This window comes from Rosa rugosa, chromosome 5 (genome assembly GCF_958449725.1).
Source record: "Rosa rugosa chromosome 5, drRosRugo1.1, whole genome shotgun sequence".
NCBI classification, from domain to species: Eukaryota; Viridiplantae; Streptophyta; class Magnoliopsida; order Rosales; family Rosaceae; genus Rosa; species Rosa rugosa.
The window spans coordinates 52,326,401-52,342,763 of NC_084824.1; the positions used below are offsets into that span (position 1 = coordinate 52,326,401).

Below are 16,363 nucleotides of genomic sequence, written 5' to 3' on the forward strand. Positions count from 1 at the left end.
TGCCCACTAATGTAGTTTAACTAGTATATTAGTTACTTGTAGAAGTATACCTTCTAAGACAAACAAGATGGAGGAAATATAATTTATAAAATTCGACCGTTAGATATTATCATAACATAAAGAAATGATAATGGTCAAAATTTCAATTTTTTTCGTCGTCGTTGGGGTCTCGATCTAGTAGGTCAACCTTAAACCCTAAATACACATAAAACTAAAATGCTCATTACCGCTCACTCGCAACTTATTTTTTCGATATGTTAGCTCTTACACTCTCGTGGGTATGAGCTATATAAGCTAATGTTAATATTTTAGAAAATTTATCTCTTCGTGATTAAGCTACCCTTAGGGAAGTAGAAGCATATAAAGGGTTGACCGCTTGATTTAATGTCCAAATGACGACAGATCGGGTTAATTTTTTTACACAATACCTAATAATACACTATAAATAGATGGATTATGTCAAATTGATCGATTTTCAATTTCGATTATTTAGATCGCACAAAAGACTTATATGCCTACTAATGTAGTTTTAACTTATTTATTAGTTACATGTAGAAGTATACCTTCCATGACAAATAAGGTGGATGAAATATAATTTATCAAATTCGACCGTTAGATATGATCATGACATAAAGAAATGGTTATGGTTAAAATTTCAATTTTTTTCGTCGTAGTTTGGGTCTTGATCTACGTGGTCAACTTAAACCCTAAATACACATAAAACTAAAATGCTCATTACCGCTCACTCGCAACTTATTTTTTCAATCTGTCAGCTCTTACACTCTCGTGGGTATGAGCTACATATCCTAATGATAAAATTTTGGAAAATTTATCTCTTCATGATTAAGCTCCCCTTAGGGAAATAGAAGCATATAAAGGGTTGACCGCTTTGTTTAATGTCCAAATGACGACAGATCGGATTAATTTTTATACACAATACCTAATAATACACTATAAATAGATGGATAATGTCAAACTGATCGATTTCAAATTTCGATTATTTATATCGCACAAAATGCTTACATGCCCACTAATATAGTTTTAACTTCTTTATTAGTTACATGTAGAAGTATACATTCCATGACAAACAAGGTGGATGAAGTATGAGCTATCAAATTTGACCATTAGATATGATCATCACATGAAGAAATGGTTATGGTCAAAATTTCAATTTTTTTCGTCGTAATTTGGGTCTCGATCTACGTGGTCAACCTTAAACCCTAAATACACATAAAACTAAAATGCTCATTACCGCTCACTCGCAACTTATTTTTTCGATCTGTCAGCTCTTACACTCTCGTGGGTATGAGCTATATAACCTAATGTTAAAATTTTAGAAAATTTATCTCTCCGTGATTAAGCTACGCTTACGGAAGTAGAAGCATATAAATGGTTGATCGCTTGATTTAATGTCCAAATGACGACAGATCAGGTTAATTTTTTTACACAATACCTAATAATACACTATAAATAGATGGATAATGTCAAATTGATCGATTTTCAATTTTGATTATTTAGATCGCAAAAAATACTTACATGCCCACTAATGTAGTTTAACTTGTATATTAGTTACTTGTAGAAGTATACCTTCCATGACAAAAAAGGTGGATGAAATATAATTTATCAAATTCGACCGTTAGATATGATCATGACATGAATAAATGGTTATGGTCAAAATTTCAATTTTTTTCGTCGTAGGTTGGGTCTCGATCTACGTGGTCAACCTTAGACCCTAAATACACATAAAACTAAAATGCTCATTACCGCTCACTCGCAACTTATTTTTTCAATCTGTTAGCTCTTACACTCTCGTGGGTATGAGCTATATAACCTAATGTTAAAATTTGAAAAATTTATCTCTTCGTGATTAAGCTCCCCTTAGGGAAGTAGAAGCATATAAAGGGTTGACCGCTTTATTTACTGTCGAAATGACGACAGATTGAGTTAATTTTTTTACACAGTACCTAATAATACACTATAAATAGATGGATAATGTCAAACTGATCGATTTTCAATTTTGATTATTTAGATCGCACAAAATTACATGCCTACTAATGTAATTTAACTTATTAGTTACATGTAGAAGTATACTTTCCATGACAAACAAGGTGGACGAAATAGAATTTATAAAATTCGACTGTTAGATATTATCATGACATAAAGAAATGGTTATGATCAAAATTTCAATTTTTTTCGTCGTAGTTTGGATCCCGATTTACGTGGTCAACCACAAACCTTAAAGACACCTAAAACTAAAATGCTCATAACTACTTATACACTTTTTCTTCTTCTTTTCGAGCTGTCAGATCTCACACTCTCGTGGATCTAAGTTATATCAACCAATGTAAAAAAATTTAAAACTTTATCTTCTCATGGTTTCGCTCCCCTTAGATAAGTATAAGTGTATAAAGGGTTGCCCGTTTTATTCGATGTTGAATGACGACGGAATGAATTAATTTTTTATAAGATACCTATTAATACGTTATACGGTAATGTAACGACAAAATCCTTATTAATAGGTTATACGTTAATGTCAAATTTATTAATTTTCAATTTTGATTATTTGGTTATACGTTATACGTCATAAATTTTTTGTAGAATATCTATTAATAGGCACTCTACAAAAAATTGATTAATGGATCCCACAAAATCCTTATATGTCTACTTATGTGGTCTAACTTATTTATTAGTTGTATCAGATAGTATACTGTGAGCCCCGAAATTAAGAAGTGGAAATGCAATTACTCCAGATTGAGTTTACAATCACGGTAATTATAAAAGGTACTCAGGAATATTTTCATAAATTTTAACAAGGTGAAATCCTCGATTTAAAAGTTTGATAATAAAATACACGACACGATGAGTTCGTGAAAATTTTCGAGAAATTTTTCGGATACCCAAGCTATTTATAGTGATTTTTCGAAGTGAAAAATCATTTAAGAAAACTAGAAAATATTGTGGTGCAATCTGAGCCATAAAAATTACTCATCGCTTGATCTTAACCGTTGAAATTCATTTTAGGAAGGGGTATTAAAGACATGGGATCGTACGACCCAGTACAACCCAGAACCTTCGAGCGTCTCGATCGAACTCGATCTCACGACCTGGCGACGCTGAAACCCGACCTCATCTCTCGATTCCGGCCACCTCAGGTCGATGGACCAGTGGCGACTGAACCCTCTCGGCGGTGTGGTGCGAGCCATGACCTCAGATCATCCAATAGGCGACGGTACGACGTCGACAAGCCGCTGCAACTCCGGCTAGTTTTCTAGCAATTTCCGGCGACTCTGGCGGCGGTTCAGCTTGCATGGTATACAAAAGTTGGTCTACTCCTTGTCCTCTACACGTTTATGTAAGTAGTTCTTCGATTCGATTAAGTTTTGGAGAAATTGTATTTTGGGTGCCTCGAATTTTTTACTGTGATTTCGGTTCCCGACAGAAATTCCGGACTCCTGACTCCTCTCTGGTAGGTATCCTGGTCCCTGAACTTGGAAGGAATCATAGGTCGAACCCAGATCGTTGGCCAAGCTGAGTTGATGATTTGTGCTGTGAGTTGCGTATTGATATTTGGTTGAATTCAAAAACACAGAATTCGTTATGTTTGGAAAAGGAGAGCAAAGGGAGAAGACCCACGAAGCCAATTACAAAGGTTCGGAGGAATTAGATGAGTCATGAGACCTTGGAAGGGGGAGGTGATTGAGGCAAAGAATCAGACCGTTTTTCCACATAATTACCCAGAAACTGCCTTTAAATGACCATTTCACCCCTCCGATGAGAGGGATGGCGCCACAGTAAAGATTTTTTTACTCACTCCAACTACCTTGTCGTTTGTGAAATATTTAATGGCCATTTTGCCCCTCTGTTACCTTCCGTTTGGGGCGCACCCTACGTAGGGCGCATTCCAGAAATTCCCCTCATTGCTGTAGAAAATTAAAAGAGAGGCGAGGACCACCAACACGTTTGTGGAACCTCCTAGAACATGAACTTAATATACTGGACCACCAACCTTAACAAAGTCACATGTCTTGTCAATTCCAACCATGCGGTTCAGTTCCTGTGGAGCAAAAAAAAAAGCTTGAATTAGGCCACTTTTGTTTTTTTTTTTTTTTAGAATAATAGTCAACCATTTTATTAATAATAAACATAAGAAAAAGTACAACTTAAATATGTAGAAACTATATCAAAATATAAACTAATAAGGGAAATACTAGATGCAATAAAGCATCGGAGATAAAACCTAACAAAGATACGAAGGGATGCAATTAAGCATTTGATGACGCCCAGGTCAGAGTCCGGGCTATATAAAACGGTTCCAATAGTATGGCCGACCATACTTCCACGCATATAAATACGTCGAATAGAGGGTAACCTTCTATCAAGATAACCGCCGGTAGTGTGACCGACCTTGCCTACTCCACGCAATAAAATGCGCTGAATAGAGAGCAATCTTCTACCTAAGTAACCAAAGAAACAATTCCAGCATGTAGATAAATTTCGGGCCCAAGAAAAGTCTCCCGGATCCCAAATGCGAACCTTCACAGCTTCGGGCTCATTCACCAGCTGCAAAACCCCAAGAAGGAAGGCCCAGCCCAAAGTCCTACTTGAGCAATTCAACAGAACACAGGCCCAGCCAACCCTAGCAATGGCCCACCGTGAGCAAAGGGCCCAGGTCCATGGTTGGACACCCAAAATCTCTCTGGGCACCCAGATCTGCCTTGTCCTCGCCCCCAATCGCTGAGCCGCCAGTCCTCGCCGGAGGAACCCCGTCCCAGAATTGTTTGCACGACACAAGACGTCGCCGCCTGCCATATCAGTCTTGTGGCGATGTCTGCGGAGGACAGAAGAATTGCTACAGCTAACCCAACCCCCACTGGTCAGATCTGTGACATAGCAATCGTCGAATCCACTGGTCTCTGATCGCGATTTCGACAGCCGCTCCACCACCATTCGTTGGAGAAGGAACCTCTCGGCCCCATCAACCCGACAACACCCGCCGCCACCCATGCCATTGGACGCAGTACAGATGCCGCCCAGGACCCGATCACTGCACCACTCCCTGGAAGGACGGATCGAACACTGACTACGCCCTGGATCCCAGATTTTCCAGTCACCAACAGTCCCCAATCCAAATGGAAGACGAACCAAAGGCGACCTCAAGACCCAGATCGAACCAATCTGAGGAGGAATGAACGAAGTCGCTTCAACACGGGTCGAGGACCTCGACGTCTTGGAGAGTAACAGAAAAAAGGAAGAGACGGCTTGGACCATACTCGAAGGCTGCGACACCAGGGGAAGTGCCGGAAATTTGCTCCATCTGAGAGGGAGGAAGTTGCAGAAACGCATACCCAAGGGCGGCGTTCTCTCAAACCCTAGCAGAGGGTTTTTTTAGAAACAAACCATATTTTTTTTATCCGTTTTGCTGAATTCAAAATAGGTAACTGATTATGCTTTTTTCTGCTAGGCCACTTTGAAATAGAATTATCCCAGTGGTAATTTCAAAGATGAAAAAAAAAAACATCTACTAGATTTTATACTTCCATTGAAGAAAATTGAGAAACATTCCAGACTAGCTATTGAAAATATATAAAAGCAAGTTGTTCAATATGCACCAACCTTTCCTCTTGTTATCTGATATTCATTGTTGTTCGCTACTAGCAAAATCTCTAGTGGCCACCCAGTTTGGATACACTTTTCTAAATGTATCATTTGAGTAGAGCAAATGACACCCTTTTATATTTTTAGTATTCTTTGTTTTATGGGTACTAATAACAGTGACAAAATAAAAAATATAATCAACAAAATAAGTTAATACATTTATTAAAGACAAAAATCCGTATTCATTGCTAAATAAAATACTAAATTAATATATTATATTAAATATTTGGATAAGTATCTGATATAGATACGGTTAAGAGTATAAAGTAATAATATCTAATTATTTATTGTATTTAATTTATTCAAATTTACAAATTAATCATCTTTCCTTGCAATCCGTATATATTGCAAAAAGTATCTATGTCATTATTTTCTTGTGTTTTTATATTTAAAATGTTATTAGAGTTTTTGTATAATTAGTTAATGGGCAAAATAAACTATGCATATCTGTATCCATTAAATTGTCATACGTTTAATAAAAATTGATGGTTGTTTAAATATAATTATTAACCAGATTTACTTTGCCAACATAATTATGAGTTTTAGTTTGCCGTATATCTATTATTTCTAATATCTTAGGGAGAAATTTTTCTGTCCTCCAGTAGAACCATGTCAGCCTGACACATGGTCTACCAACCCAATAGAATAATGCCACATGAATTTATTAGGGTTTAGGTGCTTCCGTTTGACTACTACTCTATAGCATACCTAACACTTGGGTGTCAAAATCAAATCCCAGAAATGAAATACTCAAGAAGGGAGATCTATACAAGTTTAATCAGTCTCAGATTCTATTACGGAACTAATCGAAATCGTTCAATCGAATGATACTCACCTTTGTCATGGTCAGCTCGATTGTTCTTGAGCGAATTTAGTTTCTCTTTCTATTTCTGTGAATTTGGTTCTCCCATTCTCTCTGTGTTTATAAGGATCGGGGTTGGAAGTATGGATGTAAAACTAACGCTCAAGAACAATCACCCATCTAAGCACATAATCTACCCAAAAGAGAATTGATAAAACTGAAGGGGAAAATCGCAAGGTTAGCAAATCACCCAAATTCGAGTTTCACAGAGGATGAATATAGTTTCAGTTTTTTGTGATTTGAGACTGTTTATATAGTTAACGATAGCTGCTAACGGAAGGTTTAGGAGTTTTTTTTTCTTCTCACATTTGTCTAGTTTACTGCAGTAGATTGTAAGGTAAAGTTGCTATGATATGAGGTGTTAAATAAATCCATGTGGCGTTATTCTATTGGGTTGGTAGACCATGTGTCAGGCTGACATGGTTCTACTGGAGGACAGAAAAATTTCTCTATATGAGGTGCAGATTGAGAATAAGTTTTCAAAAAAAAAAAAGTTTTAATTGAAGTGGGTAAGAGTCAAAATACAAATAAGATCCCAAATTCTTCTCTAACATACAGATAATCGTATTTAGTTTTTATTAGCCACGTTCCTTGTTTTCGTATCCAATATGGTAACTAATAGCTACAATTTCAGTTTCCATATCCAATGCTAATTGTGCACCTTTTCCCATATTCAATGTTAGTTATGCATTGACTTTCCAAATCCAATTCTAATTGTGCATTGGTGCAGTTCCATATTCAATCGTATTGCAAAAAATATTTGTTTCATTATTTTCTTATGTTTTTAGATTTAATATGTTATTAGAGTTTTAGTATTATAAGTTAATGGGCATAATTACAAAATAAATTATGCATATCTGTATCCATTAAATTGTCATACGTTTAGTAAAAATTGGTGGTATTTCAAATATTATAATTATTAACCAGGTTTAATTCACCGACATAATTATCAGTTTTAATTTGCCGCATATCTATTATTTCTAATATATTAGGTGCAGATTGAGAATGAGTTTAAAAAAAAAAAAAGGAGTTTTAATTGAAGTGGATTAGAGTCAAAATACAAATAAGATTCTAAATTTTTCTCTAACATACTTATAATCGTACTTAGTTTTTTTTTTTTTTTTTGAAATGTCGTACTTAGTTTTTATTAGCTACATTTGCTTGTTTTTGTATCCAATATGGTAACCAATAGCTACAATTTCAGTTTCCATATCCAATGCAAATTGTGCACCCTTTTCCATATCCAATGTTAATTATGCATTGACTTTCCAAATCCAATACTAATTGTGCACTGATGCACTTCCATATTCAATAACTGTGCACATTGTGCACATCCAATGCAAACCACTCATTGATATTGATGTTGAGGTGCTATAAATTGCGGTTCGGGAAACAAAATTTAATCAAACAAACTTTCAGTTGAAAAAGAGATAGTATCAATCATCAAAAGGTATTAATTTTTATTCCAATTATTATTAATATCTGTTCATCAATCCTTTTTTAGTTTCAGTTATGACTTTAGAAATCAATTTTTATTTTCACCAAAAACTAAATACTCGTTCCTTTTTTTTCTTTATGCAGCTTGATAACAAATCTTTGATCAACGATATGGACAAGGAATGGATATTTTTAGATAAGCACACTGATGAATATAATGCTGGATTGCATGCATTCCTCAATTATGCCTTAGAGCATGCTTCTTTTGAAGGTACAATCAAGTGTCCGTGTAAAATGTGTCATAATGGCTACAATAGACTGCCTGCTGTTGTTGAGCAGCATCTTAGGGTGGATGGCATGGATCCGAAATATGTTAACATCCCCTGGACCGAGCATGGTGAGCATTTACCAGCTGCAGTTTATCATAATATGGCAGGGCCTTCATCATATCAACCAGATTTTAATTTACCGGGACCGTCGTCACATCAACCAGATTCTGATGTGCAAGATATGTTGCACGATGCATTTGGCATGTATGAAGGTGAAGATGATTTACAAGAACCAGCAGAGCCTACTGAAGATCCATCCTTGCGTAACGGCCCTACCCCTGATGCACAAAGATTTTACCAGCTTTTAGAAAAAGCTGACACTGAATTATACCCTGGTGCAAGAAAAAAGATGTTCGATTTTTTGATAAAGCTATATCAAATAAAAGCATTGAACAGTTGGAGTGATGTATCGTTCACACAGTTGCTTGAATTGTTAAAGGCTTATTTGCCCCCAGGGGAAACTCTTCCTGCTTCCTTTTATTTAACAAAAAAGTTCATCAAAAGTCTTGGGTTGACATACCAGAAAATCGATGCGTGTCCTAATGATTGCATGTTATATTGGAAGGAATATGCTTCAAACACAGTTTGTCATGTATGTGGTACTAGTCGGTACAAAGAGAATACCTCCCCCACGAAGAAGGTACCAGCCAAAGTTTTGCGTTACTTTCCATTAGGGCCAAGACTTCAAAGGTTGTACATGTCTCGCCACACCTCTGAATTTATGATTTGGCATTCTGAAAAGAGACCACGAGATGGGGTTCTACGTCATCCAGCCGATTCTCTTGCTTGGAAAGAATTAGACAAAATTGACAATAATTTTGGCTCTGATGGTCGAAATGTTCGTTTGGGTCTAGCCAGTGACGGATTCAACCCTTTTGGTATGATGAGCTTGTCCCACAGTACTTGGCCTGTTATCGTTACTGTCTACAATCTCCCTCCTTGGTTATGCATGAAAAAGTCATACATGATGCTATCGTTGCTCATCCCAGGCCCTAATAGTCCCGGAAATGACATAGATGTGTATCTACAGCCTTTGATAGATGAATTGAATGCCCCAATATGCAAATTGATTAATCAAGTAAGTATATATTTATCTTTGCATTTTGTCTATACTTATTGGATGTGGAACTTTACCGTTCATATTATGATTTTGTACATATGCTATTTCTGATCAATAACTCGTCTTTAACTTGGTCCATATGTTTAGGAATCATGCCTCTATCATCCATTATGCAACTAGAACGGGAGCTAATCGTGTGGAGATGGTGGTCATTGCTTCAAGACTATTAGGATTTCAATTCAATGTCATGTTAGGATTTCAATTCAGTGCTAGATTAGGATTTGAATTTGGCATTTATTCGACGGTTTCATTAATCAAGGCTTGAGGGCGGCCACATCAGCCCTTTATTCAAAAAAAAAAATTATAATATTAAATGAAATATTAAGTTATTTAGTATCCTATACGTATAAAACAAGTATTTTTATATTTCGATTAATATATAAATAGGAATTAAAAGAAAACGAAGAGAGAGAAAGAAAAACATTAATATAACATTTAAAATAAAATAAAAAATAGAGACACCAAAGTCAAAAGCGTGGCTTTTGGTTACTGGAGCCTGCAATAGAGGATACACTTTTTCATTCCGTGGCTGCACCGTACCTAATGACTTTTTGATACGGTTATCCATATTCCCTAGAGCAAAAGATATAGAAAAATTAAAGTGTTCTATAAGGCATATGCTAGTAGTGGTTCAACCCAGTAATTGACGTTGAGCTGCACAAACCACCATAGTCTGGAATGTTAATAAGCTATCAATATGCAGCAACCTTTCTTCTTGAACAATTAAATTATCTTCTACTAAATCAGAACATTGCAAATGGCCTAATAATTAATGTTAAATGTACGTAGTATTATTAGGCAATAGTAGTACAGATTCAAAATTTACAAAGATACAATGCAGATAAGGGAGCTAAAAGCACATTTGATAGCATAGTCCAACCTCTAGATGTGTGCAACTGAAGTAAAAATAATTTAATGGCATTCACCTGAAGTGTGTTATTTCTCTAAGTGGTCTTCCGATTCCACAACCTACATCCAAAACCTAGCACCAAAAGATACCAAAAACCAAGTCAACATATTGAACCAAATGCTAAAGTATATCCAGCTTAATAATTTGTGTTACAATAAGTCTACTTGAGAAGGCAAACCTTCTACCCAGGTTTCAGTCCTAGTTGTAAGGCAAGTAAGTGTTCATGCCTCTTGCATTAACCAAACAAGTACTTTTACCCAAATCAAGACACATACCAGAGAAAGGTTTGAGCAATGGCTCAAAATGACGAGAAATTGATTCCTTAATGATCTGTTTTAATTGACTTGTCACCAAGAAATAAATGAGAAGAGTCCAAGTTTTACAAATAATTAAATTATTCTTTCTGCCAACCAAATTGAAAACACAAAACCAAATTCAAATGCAGTATGTTCATCTTATTCCAGTTTCCATGATTTACACAAACACAACTACCACAACTTGTATAGATGATCGAGTCTCGACAATTAAATTTCTCAGCAACAAAACAAGAATCCAAGGCTAAGCACCTGAGAAAAGCAAAAGAAAGAGAATATGAGCCAAGAATCCAAGAAATTAATAAAGACGTTAATGAGCCAAGAAATCAAGAATCCAAGAATCCAAGAAATTAATGTGCACCATCAATTGCCCATTAACAACAAAGAAGGCTAAGTGTCCCCTCAGTTTTTCACAACCAAAACCCTAAACACAAATAAATAGATTCAATTAGGAAAAGAGCCTCACTTTCTGCAAATCATCTTCTCCTGATTGTACTTGTGAGTCAAAGCCATCAAAGAAGGTTCAATAATGAAGAGTCGCCTCTGGAAGCCATAAAAATCAATCCAATCAGTTTCAAAATCAAATCCAATCGTCTCAAAAATTCACAAACGCAGAAGCTAAGTGAAAGAGAAAGCAGACGTCTTTGAGCTGCTTTCCGGTAAGTTTGAAATCCACTCAAATCGAACAAATACATATACACACAGAGAGTCTAGCTAGTAAGTAGTACTAAAGAATCTGAATCAAGAAATACAAGACTTGAATCTAAACAGAAGAGACTCACTAACCTTTCCGATCTTGGAGCTCACCGTAAGCGACTAGTTTTGTTTATGGTGAGAGTCAAGACTGGGCTGATGAGCGCCTTGCTTGTTTGAGACCTCTATGCAACCCAAGTCCAAGCAGCTAAGGTCCATGGCTGGTCGATATCGCTAAGACCCAAATCTAATTTCAAAGGAAATTGGCAAAACCCCCAAATCAATATACAAGGAAACCCTAAAACCCAAAACAAATTAAAGTCGAAATCCTAATTAAGACAAAGAAAGAGGCTTACCGTGCAACAACAGTGAATCAAGACTTTGGACTCGTTCTTGAAATCGAAGAACTCCACAACAGTGTCTTGTTAACCTAGATAGATGAGAGGTTGAGGATACTCTTCTGTGTCAAAAACCTAGATAGGGGAGAGGCTTTTGTTGCATAGATCGGGGGAGAAGAACCAGAATTGGGAAATGGAAAGAATGTTGCATAGATGGCTAGCTGATAGGGGAGAAGAACCAGAATGGGGAGCTGCAGTTGCTTTGGGTTGGGAGAGGGAAAGAATGCTTTTGTTTTTTTAACCAAGTGTTTGGAAAACTCGGGTATAGCTCACTTAAGTTTTAGTTCAGCCAAAAAAATTTTGTCCAGACAAGGAGAAATAATTTCTCCAATTACTCTGACAACAAAATTTAATTAGAGCTGTTGTCTGAGTTTTCTAAATTATAACAAACTTGAAAAAGTTGAACTAGTATTGATTTTGATACCATTCAGACAACAGAAATAGTTAAAACTATTGTCTAATAACGTTAAAAAAAATCAGACAACAGAAAAAACGTCTTATGTCGTCTGAGGGGTATGGTATGAAGCATTTTTTGACATAGTGATTGTGATAAGGACATACCTATCATTCTAGGTAGAATATTTATGGCGACCGCGGGAATCAAAATTAATGTTCAAAATGGCACTATCAAAATGAAGGTATTGGGTGAAAAAGTATTACTCAAGAGGCTTGAATCCACTTACGCTCCAGAAGTGGTAAAAAGTGTGCTTTCTATTAACTTGCATGGTCACACTACAAGAAAAGTAATCATTTACGACGCGACATTTACGGCGTGCATTAAATGCACGCTGTGAATAAGTATTATTTACAACAAATAATAAAAGCACGCTGTGCTTGATACTTTTTAATTACATTTTTTACGGCGTGCGCAGTATGCGCGCCATTAAACTTAATATTATTTTCATTAAAGGTGTGCTCTCCTTGTATGCCGTGATTCTACAAAAGCGCCAAAATTTTTGGCCAAATATTATACTTCCCTCTCGAATGAAAAAGAAGGAGATAAAAGAGTCACTCTCTCCCTCTCCCTCTCCCTCTTAGAGACTTTCTCTCCCTCTCAAAATCTCCTCCGCTCCTGAAACCCTAAAACCATTGCCGCTGTTTGAACCCAAAATGAGCATTTTGGCCTGACAAGGCGTGTCTTGGAGAAATTGAGCCAATGTCTGTGGCTCAAGCTATATATTGTCGACAAGTTTGAGATATATTATTTAGAGGCTAAATAAAGCATACCTGCAGAATTATGGAAGATTATGCAAGCTGCAAGAAAAGGCACGCCCATGCGAATATTCATACTCCATTCAATTAAGGAATATGGTATGCACGTGGGGAAGCATTCAACTACATTTCATGGTGACCAACAGGGAAAACCTATCATGATTCCATTAGTGCTTAATTGCAAAACCTATCATGATTCCATTAGTGCTTAATTGGAAAACCTATCATGATTCCATAAGTGCTTAGCCCATCATGATTCCATAAGTGCTTAACCCACCATGATTCCATTAGTGCTCCATAATTCCATTAGTGCTCCATCATGATTTGTTTAAGGCCAACCACTTTGGCTTGGTAGCCTATATATAGAGGCTACGACGAAGTAACAACACACACACAACTCATCAATTCATCTCTATGATCATCCAAGCCTTTTCGGAGCAACCCCTCTCCTTCTCTTACCGGTGACCACACTCCAGTCCCAGAATCCTCAGGAGCTGACTGTCAGTGCCACCAAACCCTCTGTCAACGTGCTTCGGTCCTAGTCTCCTCGGGAGCCGACTGTAGTATCGCGACCACAACGGTTAAGGAACCAGCCAAGCTAAAGTCACGCTTTAGCAAGTTCTCTCCACTTCCTAGTGATTTTCACTCTGCTCGATCAACGATGTCGAGTATCGATTGTGTGATTTTGAAGAAGCTTAGCAAAAGTCCTCACCACGAGGCACAAAGAATCCCGCGACGAGGTTGGTGCTCTCCTCGTCCACAATCGCTTGAAAGAAGTCAGGTCAAGGGACACCCCCGACGACCGCACCCGAATGGTGCTGGCACGCTCGTGCAGAAAAGAGACTGTTGACCAGCTGCAACAAAACTGGAGCCAAACAGCCGCTTCTCTTCCTCCTCCACTCGCAACCCTATCCCTGCCACCCAGTTTTCCCTTCTAGTCTGCTCCGGTGGGACTGCCTTCAACGACGTAGTCGAGAAGCTCAAGAATTTCAACACTTGAGTCGCCCACGTGCTTCCAATTTTCGGCGACGGAAGAATCACCGTCGAGATTATCAGCGTCCTCGGTAATTTCTAGTATTTCGTTTCAAAATTGAATGTGTTTCTGTCTAAATTGAATGCGACGAAATAATCACCGCCGAGATTATCAGCGTCCTCAGGATTATTCTTTATTGTGTATTAGGTGTTCCGACCGTCGAAGATACACGGTCTAGATGCTTGAGATTGGCCGGTAAAAGCACCTCTGAGGCGGTCGCCGTCCAGCAGTTGCTTAGTCATCATTTACCACTTGATGCATGGCAAGCCAAATCTGAATGGTGAGACTTTGTTGTTGTATTAGGAATCATGTTATTTAGGGATTGCATTTGAAATGATGAGCATATTGTGAAGTGTGATGGAAATGTATGGTTAGTTTCTTGTCTACTTTGTGTTCGTCATTTTTGGGTGATGTAATTATATTTCTCAAATTACTTTGGTTCTAATAGATCTTCCTTTTGGCTGATGTACGTTTATTCAAATGAAATTGGTTTACGATCAGTTGACACCAATTTTCCCGTTTTTGCTTTAATGGATTGATTGCTGGTCTTCATGTTTACTTGCAAGTTACTTGAATCTTTTGGACATAGTTGTATATAAGGTTGGTTTCTGCTTTGCTGTTCATATGTTTCTGAACGAAATTAGATTTGTTTAATGGTTTTTGCCTCATAATAATTGGGTCCAAGCTCTAAATTGTTGTTTAATACTGTAAATCCAAGGAGATTTTCAAATTAGAGTATGCTACTGAGAATCCACTATGAGATATTGAGATTTATATAAGTTCTACCTGCAGTTGGTGTGGTTGAAGGTTGAATTATGCAAGCTGCTGGAGGATAAAAGATCTGTTGAACTCAAATTAATAGTTTCTCTCATGTTATAGTTTTTAGCTTATATAAGTTCTACCTACAGGTGGGTGTGTGTGTTTGGTGGGTGGTAAGGCTTTGGTCTCATATATAAGAGGTCAGGAGTTCGAGCCCCATCAAGGGTGGGAATGGGGTGGGGTTTTTTTTTTTAAAAAAAAAAAAAAAAAAAAAAAAAAAAAAAAAAAAGTTCTACCTACAGGTGGTGTGATCTATTGTATTAAACAATAGTTGCTCTCATGATATTTCTGTTCTATTCTGGTTGGAGTTTATGATCTATTGTATGCATATGTCATATTTGTTTTTCAGAGAAAGTTTGTATGAAGGTGAAGAGTTTAGGCTGCATCAAAAGCAACTAACTGATTGCTTGTTTCAAAGGTAAAAGCTTACCCTGTTTTCTGTCATTATCTATTTGGTTGCAAATAAATAAGGTCTTTCGCTTTTACTTGGCAAATTTGCATATGAGATTTAAACAGTAGTGAAGTCGAATTACAAAACACAGTTTTATGCCCTTAGAGCTAGATCCTTATTTGATGTGTGGGAGGATTCTGATTACATTCGATACTCCTATTGGTAAGAACATTCTCATGTTATTAACATTAATACAAAACACACTGTATGATCACTCTAATGTGTGAGTGAGAATTTGGTTTCTATCATTACTAATTAATAACACAATTTCTTATATAGTATTGTTAGAAGTGAATTGGTAATATGGAATTTGAGAGTGCATGTCCTGACCGTACATATGTGACATGTATTGTTGTTTGCTCCTCTCTTCAGCTAAAGCTATAGATGAGTATACCAGGCACTGGAGGACAAAAACAAGCATCTTCTCTCACAAACTCAGGGAAAGACTTTAAAAGGAAGAAAGGAACAGAAATCTGTATTGTTTCTTAATGCTGCTACATACCCTACCCTTCCTACAGAGGTAAATCTTCAAGCTCTATGATTCCATTTGGTTTATTTTCCTACGACTTTGATACAGATATGTACTCATGTTTTTAGAGTTATTGCACTTGATCATTATCCGATGTGGTAAATCAAAGTATGTCAATATGAAAAAGTTGGCGCTAGCTTTTTCTCTGTAGCTAGGGCAACAGAAGTTCAGTTATTTCTAGAAGGGATATATGGGCTTGAATTTAGAGTGAAGGAAGCAGATCGATGTGCAGATAATGTAGATAATGCACCGGCTGCTATTATCAGTCTTGTTGGTACCAAGGAGTATGACAAATGTGCCAAGGATGTCTTTTACTTTCTTCAGGTAGTTATAGTCATTAGAAGGTTAAGAACACCTGTTATTTCTGCCGGTCTATCTAATTTGACCCCCATTTCCTTGTGAGTAGTTATAGCCAAGGAGCTCTAATTGTAGTTGATTGAGATAATTTTGATGAAGAGTTTCTTTTACATTTGGTATATTGTACATCTATTTTGATTTAATAAGTGTCTAAACATGATATGGCTAATGTCTGCAATATTGGGGTGACCCTGAAGCAACTCGAAATTAATTGACTTTTTTTTTTAAATTTTGCAAAAGACAT

General features: G+C 36.8%; 2 long non-coding RNA genes across 3 annotated transcripts; one reads left to right on the top strand and one right to left on the bottom strand.

The window, feature by feature from the left end:
- Positions 1 to 9,043: 9,043 nt before the first annotated feature.
- LOC133712273 (uncharacterized) lies at positions 9,044 to 9,739 on the top strand. The gene is made up of 2 exons (XR_009847274.1): positions 9,044 to 9,361; positions 9,491 to 9,739. It is a non-coding gene; the product is annotated as an uncharacterized LOC133712273 (long non-coding RNA).
- A 121-nt stretch (positions 9,740 to 9,860) lies between these two features.
- Positions 9,861 to 11,974, bottom strand: LOC133712272 (uncharacterized). Of its 2 annotated transcripts, XR_009847273.1 has the most exons (5): positions 11,677 to 11,974; positions 11,414 to 11,567; positions 11,094 to 11,170; positions 10,330 to 10,879; positions 9,861 to 10,057 (listed from the first exon to the last, which is right to left on the bottom strand). It is a non-coding gene; the product is annotated as an uncharacterized LOC133712272 (long non-coding RNA). The 2 variants fall into 2 exon arrangements; XR_009847272.1 differs by lacking the exon at positions 9,861 to 10,057 and having other exon boundaries at positions 10,173 to 10,879; positions 11,677 to 11,973.
- Between the last annotated feature and the right edge of the window lie 4,389 nt (positions 11,975 to 16,363).